A 16,381-nucleotide genomic window follows, 5' to 3' on the forward strand; every position below is an offset into this window, starting at 1 on the left:
CAGGTTGGTCAGGGTCCTGCACTTGGTGAGACGCATTGTCCTCACTTGACTGGAGGTGAACATTTTATTCCGAGCACAGCACATAGCTGGGGTGCGGAACAAAATATATGACGCTCTCTCTCAATTGCAGGTTGAGAGGTTTTGGTATCTTCCTCTCAGGCAAACCAGGATCCAGAAGCTTTCTGAGAGGGTCTCTGGGAACTTGGAATAAACTGATTTGGACTGGCATCATGCCATCTGTTGCGGAGTCAACCCACTGGTGCTACAAGGGGACCGTCAAGGGATTCATGGGATTTACCTGCATGGCAGGCTACAGGCACCTCTGGGCCATGGAGGAGCAGATAATCCTCCACTACCTGGCCCAAAAAGGAACAGGGTTTTTCACATAGGAATGTCCGGGTCATTATGGTGGGACTTTACTTTTTCAGCAAGACCATGGGGTCATGGGACCCAGGGTTGTCCTTCTTAGCCAGAAAGGCATTAAAAGGACAGGGAGGACCATCAAAGCAGCACCCAACCACAGGTGCCCCATCACACTGGTGGCGGGGGACCTGGTGCAACAACAGAAAGCACTGTGTTTCAATTCATTTGAAGCAATGCTAATGCATGCAGCCTTCATGCTTGCATACCATGGTGCCTTTCAATGCAGTGAGCTGGTGGCTCCGTCATGAGCAGACAGAGGTTCCTCAGCTCTTAATGTTGAGGATATAGAGTTTACACCTGTGTGATTGCTAATTACTTTCAGGAGATTCAAGATGGATCAGAGAGGGTGTGGAATGTCAGCAGTGCTGCACTGGACAAGGTCACCTAGCACACGGCCGGTTAGGAGCTTAGGCAATTACCTAGTCATGCTACCCACACCCTGTGGGTGTTTTTAATTCACCACAATGGCACAAGCCTTTCCCGGTTCCAGTTCGTGGCTGTGCTTAGGCTGTGCCTCAACTGGGTAGGATTGCATCCTGACTGTTAAGGGATACATTCTTATATATAATTGGGGCAGCTACACAGGCATTCCTTGATGGGGCCACACCTCAGGAAATCATGCAAATTGGGCAGTGGTGGTCACTGGCTTATAGATTGTATGTACCCCCCAGCATGTTTTGCTAACCTCTTGCTTGTTCCAGGCCTGATCACTGCATTACCAAAGGTCCTCATCGTGTGACACAGTATTGTTTATTGGGCTGGATGTTACGTGGAAGCAACAGTATGGGGACCTCACCTGAGCTTGGGAGAACAACTGTGCATCAAGTGGTCAGAACACAAGGGGATGACATGGGCATTGTTGTTGGATATCATGGCAGCTGAGGTCCATGAAGGAGGAGCACCATCTGTGATAATTGTGCACCTTAGGGAAAGCGACCTTCCAGGGATCTCTGGTCGTCACCTGTTTAAAATGATCTCAAGAGTACCTGGCTGTGCTGCAGCAGAGGTTGCCTGGTGTACATTTGATGTGGTCAGAACTCCTGGACAGAAGGGTCTGGAGGAATGCTGTGTGCCTGGAATGTGTTCATTGGGCAAAAGAGAAAGTTAATAAGGCAGTGTGTAAGCTAGTTATGGGAATGGGGGGTGTCAAGATTTGCCAACTCAACATCACCCACCATTTGGCTCCCATCTTTTGGAGGGACAGTGTGCACCTCTCCAAGTGTGGTTGCAATATGTAGTTACAAGGGTTGCAGGCAGTATTGGTGGAATGGTTGCAGGGCGTCTGAAGGTTGGCAGGAATAGGGCCATCTGGCCCACTTTCAGTGGTGGTTTAGAGAAGCATAAGGATGAGCCTTTGTACAGGGTTCCAGTTTGCATGCTGGAGACCTAAAGTGTGAGTGAGGGGTCTCAATAAGAGACTGGCTTGCTAATGGGCATGGCTGACCTGGCTGGGAACCCAGGGGCTGGGAGCCAGGTGGATGGTGTGGTCAAATGAGGTGAGCGCCTATTGACCATCACACCTCCCTGAGGGGTGGACTTCGAGGGCAAGGGACCTGCCCTCCTGTCTGGGAAGGGTGCCCTGTCTGGGAAGGGTGCCCTGGGAGCCAGGTAGAAAGCAGCTGGTGTTATGGCTTATTTCTTGTGCCAGGCTCACCCTCTGGCTAGAAGTATACTGTGGCACCCAAATAAAGCTGTGGCCTCTGTTATCACTAAATTGAGTCATGTCTTTATTGGCCCTATGCCATCTTGCCAGTCAACTAGATCTCCATGGAGATCACAAGAGTAGTGCAGCTGGCATTTTCCACCTGCACCAAGCCAAACTACTATTTCCCTACTTGGCCCTGGAACACCTAGCCACAGTGAACCACCTCTAGACTGGACTTCTGCAACTCACTCCATGCTGGTCTATCCTTATCTTTGATACAGAAACTGCAACGGATTCAGAATGCAACAGCCAGGGTTCTCATGGGAATTTTATTTTGTATTTTTATTTTTTGGACTTATAGCCCGCTGATCTCAAAGATGCCTCACGGCGGGTCACAACAGATAATACATCAATGAAACCCAATAAAATACCCATTAATATTGATACCCATTAAACCCCCTATCAAGAACATTACAACACCAACAGATGGCAAAAACTTCATATGGGAAAAATAACCTTACGAGGATGACATAGGGGGAGACCAACCTGCACCAAGATGTCCAGCACCAATATCAAGGGGACACATACCACCTGCTCTAGCATTAGCCCTGACCATATACCTGGCAGGAAAGCTCAGGGCTATTCCGCACGATTTCAATGTTGCAAAAGGCTTCCAAATTGTAAACGCTACTAATTTGCAGTTATGCACGACGTTGCACACAATCTGCCACACTCTGAAACCGATCCGCAAAAAGTGATTCGTTGTAGTGCTTAAAGGGGAATCCAGAAAAGTGAATTCACCCTCCGAAAAGTGCTACACTCTTGCAAACAATCTGCAACAGTAGCGAAAAAGACCTGTGCATTCCCATTGTCGCGGTTCCAGCCAAGTCCCTCCCCCTGGCTCTCTTCTCTGAACTTCCGGTGAAGCGATCACCATTTTTTTTTTCTCTGAGTGAGCAGAAAGCAACGAACCGGCGAGCCTTCATTCACCCAGTGAGGCTTCTCCGGCTACAGTCCCTCCACAGAGCTGCTTTAAAGCTCCCCTCAAGTCACCAAGCACAACACAGCCCCATTTGCAAGTTCCATTTATTTTCGGCCAAAAATCACACCCATGCACGGGGAGGAGGGGATTTTTTTTTCACTCGGGGGAGCGTGGTAACGATGAATCGGCAGCTCACATACCAGCTGCCAGCTAGATGGGTCTCTACGTTAGGAGGAATCAAGGAATCAAGGTATATTCGTTGCAACATGTGTTTTTCTTTTTTTAAAAACCCTGTGCTTAAAGGGAAAGGGGCTTTTCGGGAGCATGATAACGGCCGCCCATTGGCTGTTCGTTTGATTGATGGCCAGGGGCGGGACAAAGCACAGAAAAAAATGTTTCCTTTCTAGCGATTTTTGCTGAGATCTGAAACCTGTGGGAAACGATTGAAACGCTACTGGATTCCACTACAAAGGCAGGTATGCATAACACAGAATTGCACTTTTAAAAATAGCATTTCCGCTTTCAGGAACCAATTGGCAACATTAGTCCTTGTGCGGAATGGGCCTCAGTTTTGCAGGCCCTATGGAAAGCAGAAAGCTCTCCAAGGGCCCACAGCTCCTGTGGGAGTTCATTCCATTAGGTAGGGGCCAGGACTGAAAAGGCCCTGATCAAGGCCAGGCGAGCGTCCCTGGGGATAGGAATAACCAGCAGGTTGGTACCAGTGGAACACAAAGCCCTGCAAGGGACATAGGGTAAGAAAAGGTCCCTTAGATATGTGGGTCCCAGGCAGCAAAAGGCCTTAAAGGTCAACACCAAGACCTTGAACCTGATCCTGGCTACAACTGGCAGCCTATGCAGCTGCCTCAGCCCAGGCTGGATATGGGCCCTCCAAGATGTTCCAGTGAGGACCCTAGCAGCTGCAAGTTGCACCAGCTGTAATCTCCGGGTCAGGCTCAAGGGCAGGACCACGTACAGCGAGTTACAGAAATCAATTCTGGAGGTGACCATTGCATGGATGGTGTTCAGGGGAAAGGTAGGGCACTAGTAGCTGTGCCTGGCAAAGGCAGAACAATGCTTGGCTGGCTACCTTCTTGACCTATGCTTCCATAGTAAGCGAGGCATCCAAGGTCACCCCTAAATTCCTGGCTTGTGACACAATGGACAGTTGCATCCTCTCCGGGAGGTGCAAACACACTGCCTGATCTGACCCCTTCCTTCCCAGCCACAGGACCTCCATCTTGGAGGGGTTGACCTTCAAGAGGCCACCCAGTCACGATTTCCGAACATCTGGTGATTAATGTTTATAGTGACACATTGTTAATGATACAATTATTAAACCATGTTATACTTTATTATACAATTTACGTTCTCTGTAAAGTGCCCTGAGCCTCAAGGAAGGGCAGTATATCATCTGTCTGTCTGTCTGTCTATCTAATTTGAAGCATGTACATTTTGCCATAGCTTCTGCTTCCTTCAGGTCATTTGTACCTGCTCTTTCCCCAGCTGATATACAATGGCACATTGATAAACACATTTTTCTTTTTGATGTGTTGCTTTGTGTTTGTTGTATGTTGCTGATATATACATGCTTTGCTACAATATAAAGCACCATGGATATAAAGTCTTGATACAAACATACGTATAATCACCTCAAGATGCTTTCCCCCGCTAGTGTAACTACCTGTGGCGTGAGAACTTTCATACAACTTGATCACTAACTGGATTGCCTCAATATTATGATTTTATGGTCACCTCAGACACTGTATTGAGAAGTTTTGTGACTGTGCAGTAGCTGCTAATGCTACAGAGTCGTGACCTAGTTCTGCCATACTAGATAAATTTCATTTATTTATCTGTTGCAGCATATGGTTGCTTTTGCACTTGTGCAATTTATGAAAACCTCTGGAGAAGAAGGCATTGCTGCCTCTCATCCACAAGCCTAATCCCAGATCACTCAAAGAGCACTTTGATGATCAAACAGGCTGGGAGGCTTGATGGTTTAAAAACAGTAATCCAGGTATTTGAAATAATATGCTAGATCCTCTCATCTGATTCACAATAGGTCTGTTTAAATAAGATTAAGCTGAAGGACATTCATTTTTGTATCAGGACCACAAGGAGGCCAAGCAATACTCCAACCCCTTTCCCCCTAAGTAACCAAAGAAGCTTTGGGGTAAAATGGAGAGGGCTTCCAGCTGATGTGGACTTCAGGTATGGAAGACCATGGGTTAATGGCAGAACTATTTATTTTTGGAGGCAGAAAGTTCCAAATCCAGTCCTTGTCCTCTCCAGATAAAAAGGAACCAACAAGGGCTTGGAAAGACCTTTGACTAATAATTTAGAGATCTGTATCAACCAGAGTAGCTCATAGCAGAATAAAGACAGACTTTTTGCTTCTGGTAGCTACTATTTTTTTCAAGAACCTAGGAGCTACCAGGCACAAAATGGCAGTTTGACAAGTGGCGCTGTCACTAAAATAGAACTCAGTGAGTGGAGCCATTCACAAAACGTCAGCCTTTATAAAAAAACACTGTATTTCAGAGCAGGTGTGCAGTGCTCACTTAGGGAAATCTTTAGTTCCTCTGCTGTTCCCCCAAAGCAAAATAGAACCATCAGCCTAAATTGTGACTTGCCCTTCAAAGAAAAATTATAGCAACTTTGATACAGGGCCAAATAGCTTTAATGTGGGGTGCAGGAGCCTATTGCATGTTACTTTCTTGTCCAGAGCAAGGGTGTACATGTGTGCCTCTTTCTACTATGCATGAAAGAAAAAGAGGAGAGAAGCCACCATGTTAGATTTAAAGGGAAGCATAATAAAGTAATTACAGAAGAACTTAAGGCAGGATCCAGATCTACTTTTAGTTGCTTGAAGAGAGACTGATCACTTCTGAATGATCTTCTGCCCATCCTTTGTCTATGGGTTTTATAACATTAGGCATATCAGAACTGTTTGTGTACTCTTTGGAATAAACCATACAACCCACATGCCTTGGCTAGTCTTAACAAATTACATTATATGACCTTTGATTTGGAACATTCTTCTCCTCCCACTATACTATAGAATAATAGAGTTGGAAGGGACTTCCAAGGCCATGTAGTCCAATCCTCTGTACAGTGCAGGAACTCATAATTACCTACCCGCCCACGGTGACCCCAATTTCATGCCCAAATGATCCCCCCCCAAAATATATCCAGAATCCAGCCTGGCCTGGAGGAAATTCACCTACCATCCCACAGTGGCAATCAGCAATTCCCTGGCTATGCAAAGAAGGACCATAAGAGACAAACACTGGGGTACATCCCTCCCTGCCCACCCACTCACAATCTGCTTATGGTCATAAAATCAGCATTTGTGTCAGATGACTATCTAGCCTCTGCTTAAAAACTTCCAAAGAAGGGGAACCCACCACCTCCCGCGGGTACTCGGTCAGGAACTTCTTCTGGCCTAGCTTTCACTAGTTTCCTCGTCATTGGTCTGCTACTGTTCAATGCATAACTGAATGCTGACCACCATGCAGAGTGTTTCAAGGTGAGTTACTGACAGAATCAAAGTCTGTCCCACTCATAACAACTCCATGATTAGCCCAGTAACAAAATTCCTAATTGATTATGGTAAATACAGAGCGAAGCCACAGAGATGTGCGCAAGTGACAGGGCTGCTTTGCTAGCCAAAACAAAGTCTGCTTGATTTAGCCGCACTACTGTAGAATCCTGATCACAGAAGTAGGCAAGGATGTAATAAGGCACATTTCTAGACAAGATAAATATAGACCGTAATATAATCTAAGTGTGGAGAATAGAGTTACTGTGGAGATTTTAACACTAATTTTTTTTTACTGAATTACAGGAGGCACTCCCTGCTGGAATTCTGGTTTTCACAGCCTCTTTGCTTGTCAAACTTAATATCAAGTAAAATAACCTAATTTGACTTGGCAGAGGCATATACAATATGGGCTTGATATCTGTGACTGAGCTTTTTGAAGTTTCTTATAAACAATGTTTTCTCGGCTTTGGAACAGGGAGTGGAATAATAAACAATGTCCCTGACTCCAAACCTGCTGCAAAAGCCTACAGATCAGCACGCAGCTCATCAGCTAAGGGAAACCACTATTAGGCCTCTTCTGCTGAATTTTTGACATGGGCACGCCAGGCAAACACAAGAAGGATGCTGTGCTGAATCAAGACATTATAGAGAGGATGAGGCAAACATATTCTTTAGTTCAGACTTACAAAGTGGTTCAGACTGAACTGCTTACAAATGAAAAGGTAATCCAGATGAATGCAAATTAGATTTATTTTTCAGTTCCTGTAGGCTTTTCTGCATGTGATTGGCTCTTAATACGAACTGGTTTGTCATGAACACGGACTTGTAAAATTGGAGTTGTTGAGTTGCAGCTCAGATAGAATGCCTGAGGGAAGGTTAAGGCTACAAGGGTATGTCCTTTGCGTCCCCTCAGGAGTGATCAGCCCACTTGTTTCAGCAGAGGGGGAAGGAAGACCTGGGATGGGAAGCTTAGCAAGGCAACAACTCCTTCCGTGTCAGCAGCATCCCTAGGAGACATTCTGTGAGCTGGAGCTTCATCAGACGGGTAGAGTGCTGACCCAAAGAACCTCACTTTTATGTAGAGTGTAAGTAACATGGGGAAAAGGGGAGAAGAATGAGGAGAAGTTTCAATGAGAGGCCAGTGTAAAATAAGGACCAGTAAAAAACAAATCTGGGTGAGAAGAACCGCTCCCAACTGTTAAGTGACGTCCTGGGAAGGATTAGCATGAAGTCTCAGTAAGGAAAAGTTTGTGTGAGACATATTAAGCAGATGCAGCCTAGCATTAGAGACACTATATAAAGCAGGTCAAAATTTGTACAGGAAACCAAGGCCCTTATTAGAACCTGGAAGGGAAAAAGTGTTAAACTTCTTAATTCAGCCCTGTCACATTTGATGTTCATTGAATTTCTTTTGTAAGAGAGAATAATAATCAAACAATAGCTAGCGTTGCCAGCCTCTAGATGGTAACTTGAGAAAACTGTATGAGGCTAGGTAAAGTTAGGAAAAAAACAGATTGTGTCTCTCAAATTCTTTTAATAGGGGTTGTGCTGACAATAACAGTCAACTGACTTCTGATACTAGCCATTTTCAGTGAATTTTCATCAGGACTGATATTCAATATTAATATTTAGGATGATATACACAATGTTTTCATAACTTTATCTGGCTTCATATGGTTTTCACACTTTGTATCCTAAACAGTGTGACCTTTTCTTTGTTTCACCTTCAAGTGCTGTCTGGAGATCTCCCACTATTATAACTGACAGGCGACAGTGATTTGGAGAACTGGTCACTTTGGAAGGAGGATTGTCTGGCATTATATCCTATTAAACTCTCTCCCTTCCCCAAATCCTGCCCTCCTCAGGCTCAATCCCCCCCTTAATCTTCAAGGTGACAACCCTAGTGATAGTGTGTCTTGGAAGACTGAATTGTTACAAGTATGATTCTTAATGTGAGATTTGTCTCCATTTATTATTTTGTTCTTGGGCTACAGGTATCCCTCTGGAATTAGTATCAAGGGGGAGAAAGAGTAGCTGGAGGTAGGTATTTTTAAGCTAAAACAGCCAGCCAGTTGAAAAGAGCATGGATTAAGGACCTCTTCCTCTGCCCAAAATCACATAATCTGAAGGATAGTTTTCATTCAACACACAAAAATGCACACCAAAGGTTCACTGTATACCTATTGTACACAGTTTGTCCTTCAGTGTATGACACATTCGGATGAATAGGCAGCTGTTTTAAGATTGAACTGAGTACTGTCCATATATCTCATACTTAGTCCTGATACTAAGCCATCAGTTTAAGCTTTTGCATGCACATTTTGCTGTCTGGCACCAGGAAACATCTCTGAATTCTCTTTCCTGTCCCTACATCCAGCTCAGTAAGGGGAGTTTTAGAATTAACCATTACTTCTAGACTTAGTTGCCTCTTTGTATTGTACCACATCTGAATATAGGTGGGAGATTTACAAATGTGAATTTTCCTCCCAGGTATCATTTAGAAAATAAGAAAAATTGGTCAGAATGGTGACAATAAAAGGAGGATGGAAGACTAAAAAGACCTCCTTTCACACAATACAAAGTAGAGTCACTTCCTCTCTCTGACCCATTATGCACGGGGGGAATAACGCACATTCGGGGTGGAATGGCGGCGACTAAAATCACCAATAACACACGGAGCCGGCTGCAACCGGCCGCAGCTTTGGTGCATGCTGCCGAAAAAGCCGCGTTAGCGAAACGTGGAAGGAAGTGCAGCTTCCAGGTGACCGGGGCGCAACCAGAGGCGGCGCCAGGATCGCCACGTGCATAATCGGTTACTCTGAGGTTTGCCGCCGTCGTGCCCCGCCCCGTGCATAACCGGTGTGCGTCGCGTCTTCCCCCTCCGCGTTTTCCATGTGACCCGAAATTGCCGTTTTGCCGGCCGTGCATAATGGGCCTCTGGGAAGCCTACAGTCATGATTTTTTTAAAATATCAGTTTTATACCTTTTTACCTGTAGTGTAATCCACCCTGAGTCTCCTGAGAGAGGGCGGGAAATAAATGTCATTATAAATAAATAAACTAGTAGTGCCGTTTTTATCCCTGTGAATCAAAGGCAAATATACCGGACTCAAAAGAAGCACATGGCCATTTGCCTCTGAACCATTCTCCCATAGGACCCCAGTGTTCCATTGAGGAGTGTGTCTAACAACTCTGTTCTATGAGTTTACAAGAGACTCAGGACTACATGATAAAAATATGCCACCAAGCTTTATAATCATCATAAATTAAATATAAACCAAACAACAGCAATAATAATAATATACAAAAACAGATGGGAATTTGGCACTGACACTCCTGACATTCCACTACTGTTGCTGTAATATAGCAGTGTTGGATTAGGATAATTAAAAGTGGGGACCTGCAATAATCATGGAGGGGGAGATTCCTCTAATGAGTCTCCTTATGGTTTTGGGGGGGGCAGAAGACTCATGGGGGGAGTCCCATTCCCACCACTGCTGTTCCAGGTCTTACCACCTACTTTTAGCAGGAAGAGTGACTTCTGTCCCCTAGAGTAGCGATCCCCAACCTGTGGGCCACGGACCACATGTGGTCCTTCAACTAATGGGAGATGGGCCCCGAAGGACACCTTCTCCCCCCCAGCCCTTTACTTCATCCCCCAACACACTTCAGGTGTCATTGTCTCCCATCACTCCCAGATGGGACTATCTCGTTGCAGAGAAACAAGCTCAAGGTTCCCATTGATTTGTCATTGTCATGAGTTAAAATTTCCATGAAAATAAAATGTTCCTTATGTTCATTGTTGTGGCGTGTCTGTATCTTATTTTGAAGGGATGTTTAAACATTACCGTAGCGATCAAACAGCGTTAGGGCAGTGGTTGAGAGTAAAGGAGTAAACTACCCCCCCACCAGGCCTCAGTAAAAGGCGTTGAGTGGTCCCTGGTGAGTGGTCCCTGGTGTTGAGTGGTCCCCGGTGATAAAAAGGTTGGGGACCACTGTTCTAGAGCCTCTCCTAGAGTGATCTGCCATGGTGCCCAGGCCTGTAATATTTCACTGTGGCATCTGGGCCTAGAGCAGCTCTCTGAACATTCTGAACAGAAACTCTCCTGAGGTCTGCTGCCATTGCATCCACCAGCATCCACCAGCATCACTACCAGGCAAGGAGCCAATCCACAGCTGCCATGGTCAGCCTGAAGTGGTGCCAGCTCTGCCAGCTCTGTGTTCTGCCAGCTCAACTGGTAAGACTGTTCTCTGTGTAAGTGCAGAGAATGCTACTTTACTTTTGGGGGAGATTTAAGCCCATCTCTGTATTTTGTATTTTGTATTTTTGGAAATTATCAGATTATTCTGCAATCCTGGAGAGTACCCCATCTGTTTATCATCTATGTGGCCCTAATCTACAGATTTAGCTATCCACAGATGGGAGTCACATGTGGCTAATAATATGTAGATGCTAATGTCACAAAGTAGAAGAGTAGTTGCAAGAGGAGTGATATGGTCAGGGCTCTCTTCATTATTTTTTTTCTATGGCAGGAGTGGCCAAATATATATCAGTTAAGCTGTCAGCAGTGAAAGATTTTTTTAGTTGATTAATTGTCTGTCTTTCACTGATGAAACAGTCAAGTAAACAAATGATAAATTAAATCCTTTGTGAGGATTCGGAAAGAAACATACCATTTGCCCTAGTGGTAACAAACTTTAACTTAGTAAAAAAAATCTGTCACTCATTACTGCAAGTTTGTTCATATCTGGAGATATGGAATATTGAATATTTATAATGTATCAAAGTGGTGTTTAAAATAAACAAGTTCATAACCCATTAGTATTAATGCACATGATAAGATTGACCAATTTGGTGTGGATTTTAGATGAGTAATGCCATCTTCAGTTGAGTGTGGGGGTTTCCTTTTGCTAGGAGATAAGCCATAGCATCTTAGACTTCTATTACATTTAAGTTTAACTTTCCTCCATTAAATTCCTGAAATCCCCCCAACTGATAATTGATAGATTGTTCCTTCCTTACCAATTTCCTTTATTAGTTTCATCAGGAAGTTTATTGGTGTCCTTTCTATGTAACTCAATCTGGCTGAGAACACCACATATGTTTTTAAATCAAATGTAAATTAATACTGTCCAGAAGTTGAAAGTCAAAGATCAACAGGACTTAAAAACTAGCAGATATCTAGTTACATGCCAGAGGCCTCCTCTTCAATGGAAATAACAGAAATCTAAAGGCTAGAGGACTTCTGTTTGTTCTTAATGAATTAGAATGAACGTTGCCTATAACTAGCAATGATTTGCATTTGAACAGCTGGAGTCAAGTAAAACATGCACCACTATGGTTGATACACTCTTAAATTTTGTGCATGGCCACAGGCAACCTTATGGTCATCCAGTTGGGTTCTGTAAGCACATACTTACTCATGAATACTGCTATTGATTTCTTTGCAACTTGTCACAGGAATAAGACTCAAAGAACTAACCTCATAACTACTTTTTCAAAAGGTTGCCAGAAAAACAAGCTTTTCTCATGATCATCCACAAGGATGATATCTAGGAATTATGCAGTGTTCTTGTGTATGCATCATATTCCCTGTTGCTGCTTCACCCCATAGGCACAACAAAGTATATTTGCAACCAGTCTTAGAAGACCATACATTGAACATGAGTCAGCAGTGTGACTCGGTGGCTAAAAAGGCAAATGGGATTTGGGGCTGTATCAAACGAAGTATCGTGTCCAGATCACGGGAGGTGATGGTACCATTTTACTCTGCTCTGGTTCAGCCTCACTTGGAGTACTGTGTTCAGTTTTGGGCATCCCAGTTGAAGAGGGATGTAGACAAACTGGAATGTGTCCAGAGGAGGGCAACAAAGATGGTGAAGAATTTTGAGACCAAGATGTATGAGGAAACATTGGGGGAGCTTGGTCTGTTTAGCCTGGAGAGGAGACGACTGAGAGGGGATATGATAACCATCTTCAAGTATATAAAAAGCTGCCATATACAGGATGGAGCAGTTGTTCTCTTGCCCCAGAGGGATGGACCAGAACCAACGGGATGAAATTAATTCAAAAGAAATTCCGTCTAAACATCTAGAAGAAGTTCCTAACAGAGCGGTTTCTCAGTAGAACAGGCTTCCTCGGGAGGTGGTAGGTTCTCCATCTTTGAAGATTTTTAAACAGAGACTAGATAGCTATCTGACAGAGAGGCTGATTCTGTGAAGTCTCAAGGCAGGGGGTGGCAGGTTACAGTGAATGAGTGGTAGGGTTGTGTCCTACATAGTGCAGGGATTTGGATTAGATGACTCAGGAGGTACCTTCCAACTCTATTATTCTATGAACCAATTGACTTCATATTTAACACAGCCTGGATTTCTTTTTCCTGTATTGAATTTGGGGAGGGGTCACAGTCATTATAGAACTTATTTTACCTTAACAATTTTTATATCTTGTGCTTGGTTATTAAGGTTAGACTGGAGGTGGTGTTATTGTTGCACCCATCCTGCTGCCTAATAGATTTCATGAATCAGCTCTACCTGCTGTATACTCAGACCATTGATCTATCAAGCTCAGCGTCCTTTGCTTCTACTGGGAGCAGCACCCATTGCATCAGTCTTTAGGGATCTCAGCAGTTGCTCTAAATGTCTTTGATCTCTGATGCAGTTCGGGTCTTTGTGGTTACAACAGGCACAGGACTCTCTCGGTTTATGTCTAGCTAGCCATATACATGCAGCAGTTAACATGCGTGATTTGACATTTCATGTCAGAATTGAGGAAGGGGATGTATAATTATGGAAGCCTATAATAGATCTCATTTATGAACAGATTCATGGACACATTAAGGCATGAGTCATAAGCTCTTCTGGTCTCTCTAATTGCACAAGACTCATGAAGACAGGTCATCTCTTAAAGTCATTGAATCCTATTGCCCTTGGGGACTTTTCCATCCAGGCTGACCGGCTTTTCAGCTAATCTCTAGATGATTTCAGTGACAGGAAATCAGATGTGTGGTTGATAAATGGTTTGTAGATATCCTGTTCCAGTGCACAGAATTGAAGTGGCACTGTAGCTGCCAGAAGAACTACTGGGGACAACACTGGGATTTTAATAAAGAATCTGACCAACTAAGGACCCATTTAAAATGATAGTCCATGGTAGAAATAGTGGCTAACCACCCAATTGTCATCAGACTCACAGCAATCCAGTGGAGCTGTTTTATATTGTTGAAATCATTATCATTGAGAGCTTGAATCTTGTACCTGGGACACTGCTGTGTTCCATGGCACGGCTAAAGCTGCATCCAGAACCACCTCTCTCTTGGCACCGAAGAACAAGTTGAGGGTGTGGCTGGCCTGATGAGTGGGCCAAGCAACAAATTGCGAGGGTTCCAGTGTTGCCATGGATGACACCAGGTCTGAGCCAAGTCTTGAAGAGGGCGCATCCACACGGACATTGAAGTCCCTCAGGATTATAAGCCTAGGCAACTACAACGCCCAAGTGGCTGCCCCCTCCAGCAGCTTCGGCAGGGCATCTGGTGGGGCATTGGGCAGAAGGTGCACCAACCAGATGGCCAAGCCCTTGACTGAGTCCCATCCAATGCGACAAACTCCACTCCCCTGATCTCCGGCGCTTGGAAGAGCCCTGTAAGAGGAAGCCTCCCAGAACATGATTGCCACCCCCCCCCCATGGATTCAAGACTGGTACAGGACTGAGTACCCAGGCTGGGCAACTTTTTTGCCATCCCGCACCCAGGTCTTGGTCATGCAAGCAAGTTCTGCCCTTGACTCTGCAAAGAAGTGCTGCAGAGTCAAGGCCTTGTTGTTGATCGATCTTGCATTGCATAGGACCAGAATCAAATCCTCCCTAGCATCCACCCTCACATATCTGGGGATGGGGCAAAGGTTAGAAGATGTGCGAGCATGCCCGGAGCTGTGGCCATGTCTCCACGAACGGGCCCACAAGGGGCTGCAGCGCTCAAAGATCTTCTATTGTCCGATCCCCACCACATCGCTCCTGGCACATTATGGTTGGGATCCCAGCCCCAGTAAGCCCGTCCCCCTCAGCATCCCCACCCATCACAAGCTCTGGCCACAGGGGCCAGCCAACATGTCCAACTAACCCCACAACCTAGCACTACCAGCTAACCTAACCCTACCTAACCCACCTCACCCTTACCTACCCTATCCACAACTGTCTGGTAAGCAGTGGGTAAAGGTTAGATGGTTGCACTGAAAGGCTAGGGGGCTTTAGGCAAGAGATTTAGAGAGCCTGTAGAATACCGAGAATCCCACAACTCAGGTTTTGTCAGACACGCAGTGAAATTATGAGGAATGTAATGACATTTCTGAATTATGGAACTGGACTCAGGAGAAAGAAGAGCTGTTTTTTTGTACCCTGATTTTACTGCCCAGAGGAGTCTCAAAGCAGCTTATAATCACCTACTCTTCCTCTACCTAGGAGGATTCTAGTTGAGTGCAGTTCCAAAGTAAACCCAGGGGAGTTTGCTGTCATTAGAGGAGGGGTTAAAGTGTACATGTGTGTGTGAGAGATTTCCAAAAATACATATAATTATGTGGGGGAAAATGGTGGGTAGAGGGGGGGGAAGCATGTTTTGGACAGGATTTTAAACTCTGGGTTAGGAAATAACAGGAGATTTTTGGGGTGGAGCCTAGGGATGGTGGGTTTGGGAAGGCAGGGTCTGTGCAGAATATAATGGAGAGTCCACCCTCCAAAGCAGCCATTTCTCCAGTGGAACTGATCTTCATCAATTGGAGATGAATTGTAATAGAAGATCTGTTGCGTTTTTGCTACCTGAAGGAGTCACTAATCAGCTTACAATTGCCTCACTTTCTCTCTCCACAATGAGCACCCTCTGAGCTCTGAGAGAACTGTGACCAGCACCAGATCACCCATCTGGCTACATGTGGAGAAGTAGAACTTGAGACAGTTATAGTATAGTTGGTGCCTTGGCATTTTGGTACAAGTTCCCTAGGGTTCCATTTTGTTCCTTATGTTGTATAACACATGAGAAAAAAATGAGCAAGGTTGTTTAAGATCTGGAGTCGGGGGGTATCAATACGCTAAGAAGACTCAGCTCTATTTGCTGGTCTTAAGGGTGCCACTGGACTCCTCTATTTTCCTGTTATTACCTCTTAATCCTTTCTCAAAAGTACTTATAACAGTGTTCACCTATGATTTATCCTCATAACAACCCTGTGAAGTAGGTTAGGCAGAGAAATTAGCAGTTGGATAAAGATGACTCAGTAATAGGCCAGCATTTTAATCTTTATAGCACATAAGCTTTTGTTTTCATCTAAGGCTTGAGTTGCCAGCTCTGAGTTGAGAAATACCTGGAGACTTTGGGGGTGGAGTCAGGAGTGGGCAGGATTTGAGGCAGGGAGGGGACCTCAGTGGAGCATAATGCTATTGAGTCCACCCTCCGAAGCAGCCATACTCTCCAGGAGAACTGACCTCTGTTGCCTGGCAATGAGCTTTAAAACTGAGGGATCCAGTTCCACCTGGGATCTGTCATCCCTATCTAAAGCAGGAGAAACCAGCCTGAAAAGCAGCGGTGATATCGGTATCAGTTGACAACTGTTTTTTTTAAGAGGCTGCAGGAATAGCTATGAACTTTGCACAAATTGCGTTTGATCATTTTCATTAAAAGGCCATATGCAGTTCGGCCCTGGTGTACTTGAGAGACCACCACCCTGCCTATACCCCCAAAAGAGCCTTGCGCTCCGCCATCTCCAACAGGCTGCAGATCCCTGGCCCCAGAGAAGCACGGTGG

The sequence above is a fragment of the Paroedura picta genome, chromosome 3 (genome assembly GCF_049243985.1).
Source record: "Paroedura picta isolate Pp20150507F chromosome 3, Ppicta_v3.0, whole genome shotgun sequence".
Classification (NCBI taxonomy): domain Eukaryota; kingdom Metazoa; phylum Chordata; class Lepidosauria; order Squamata; family Gekkonidae; genus Paroedura; species Paroedura picta.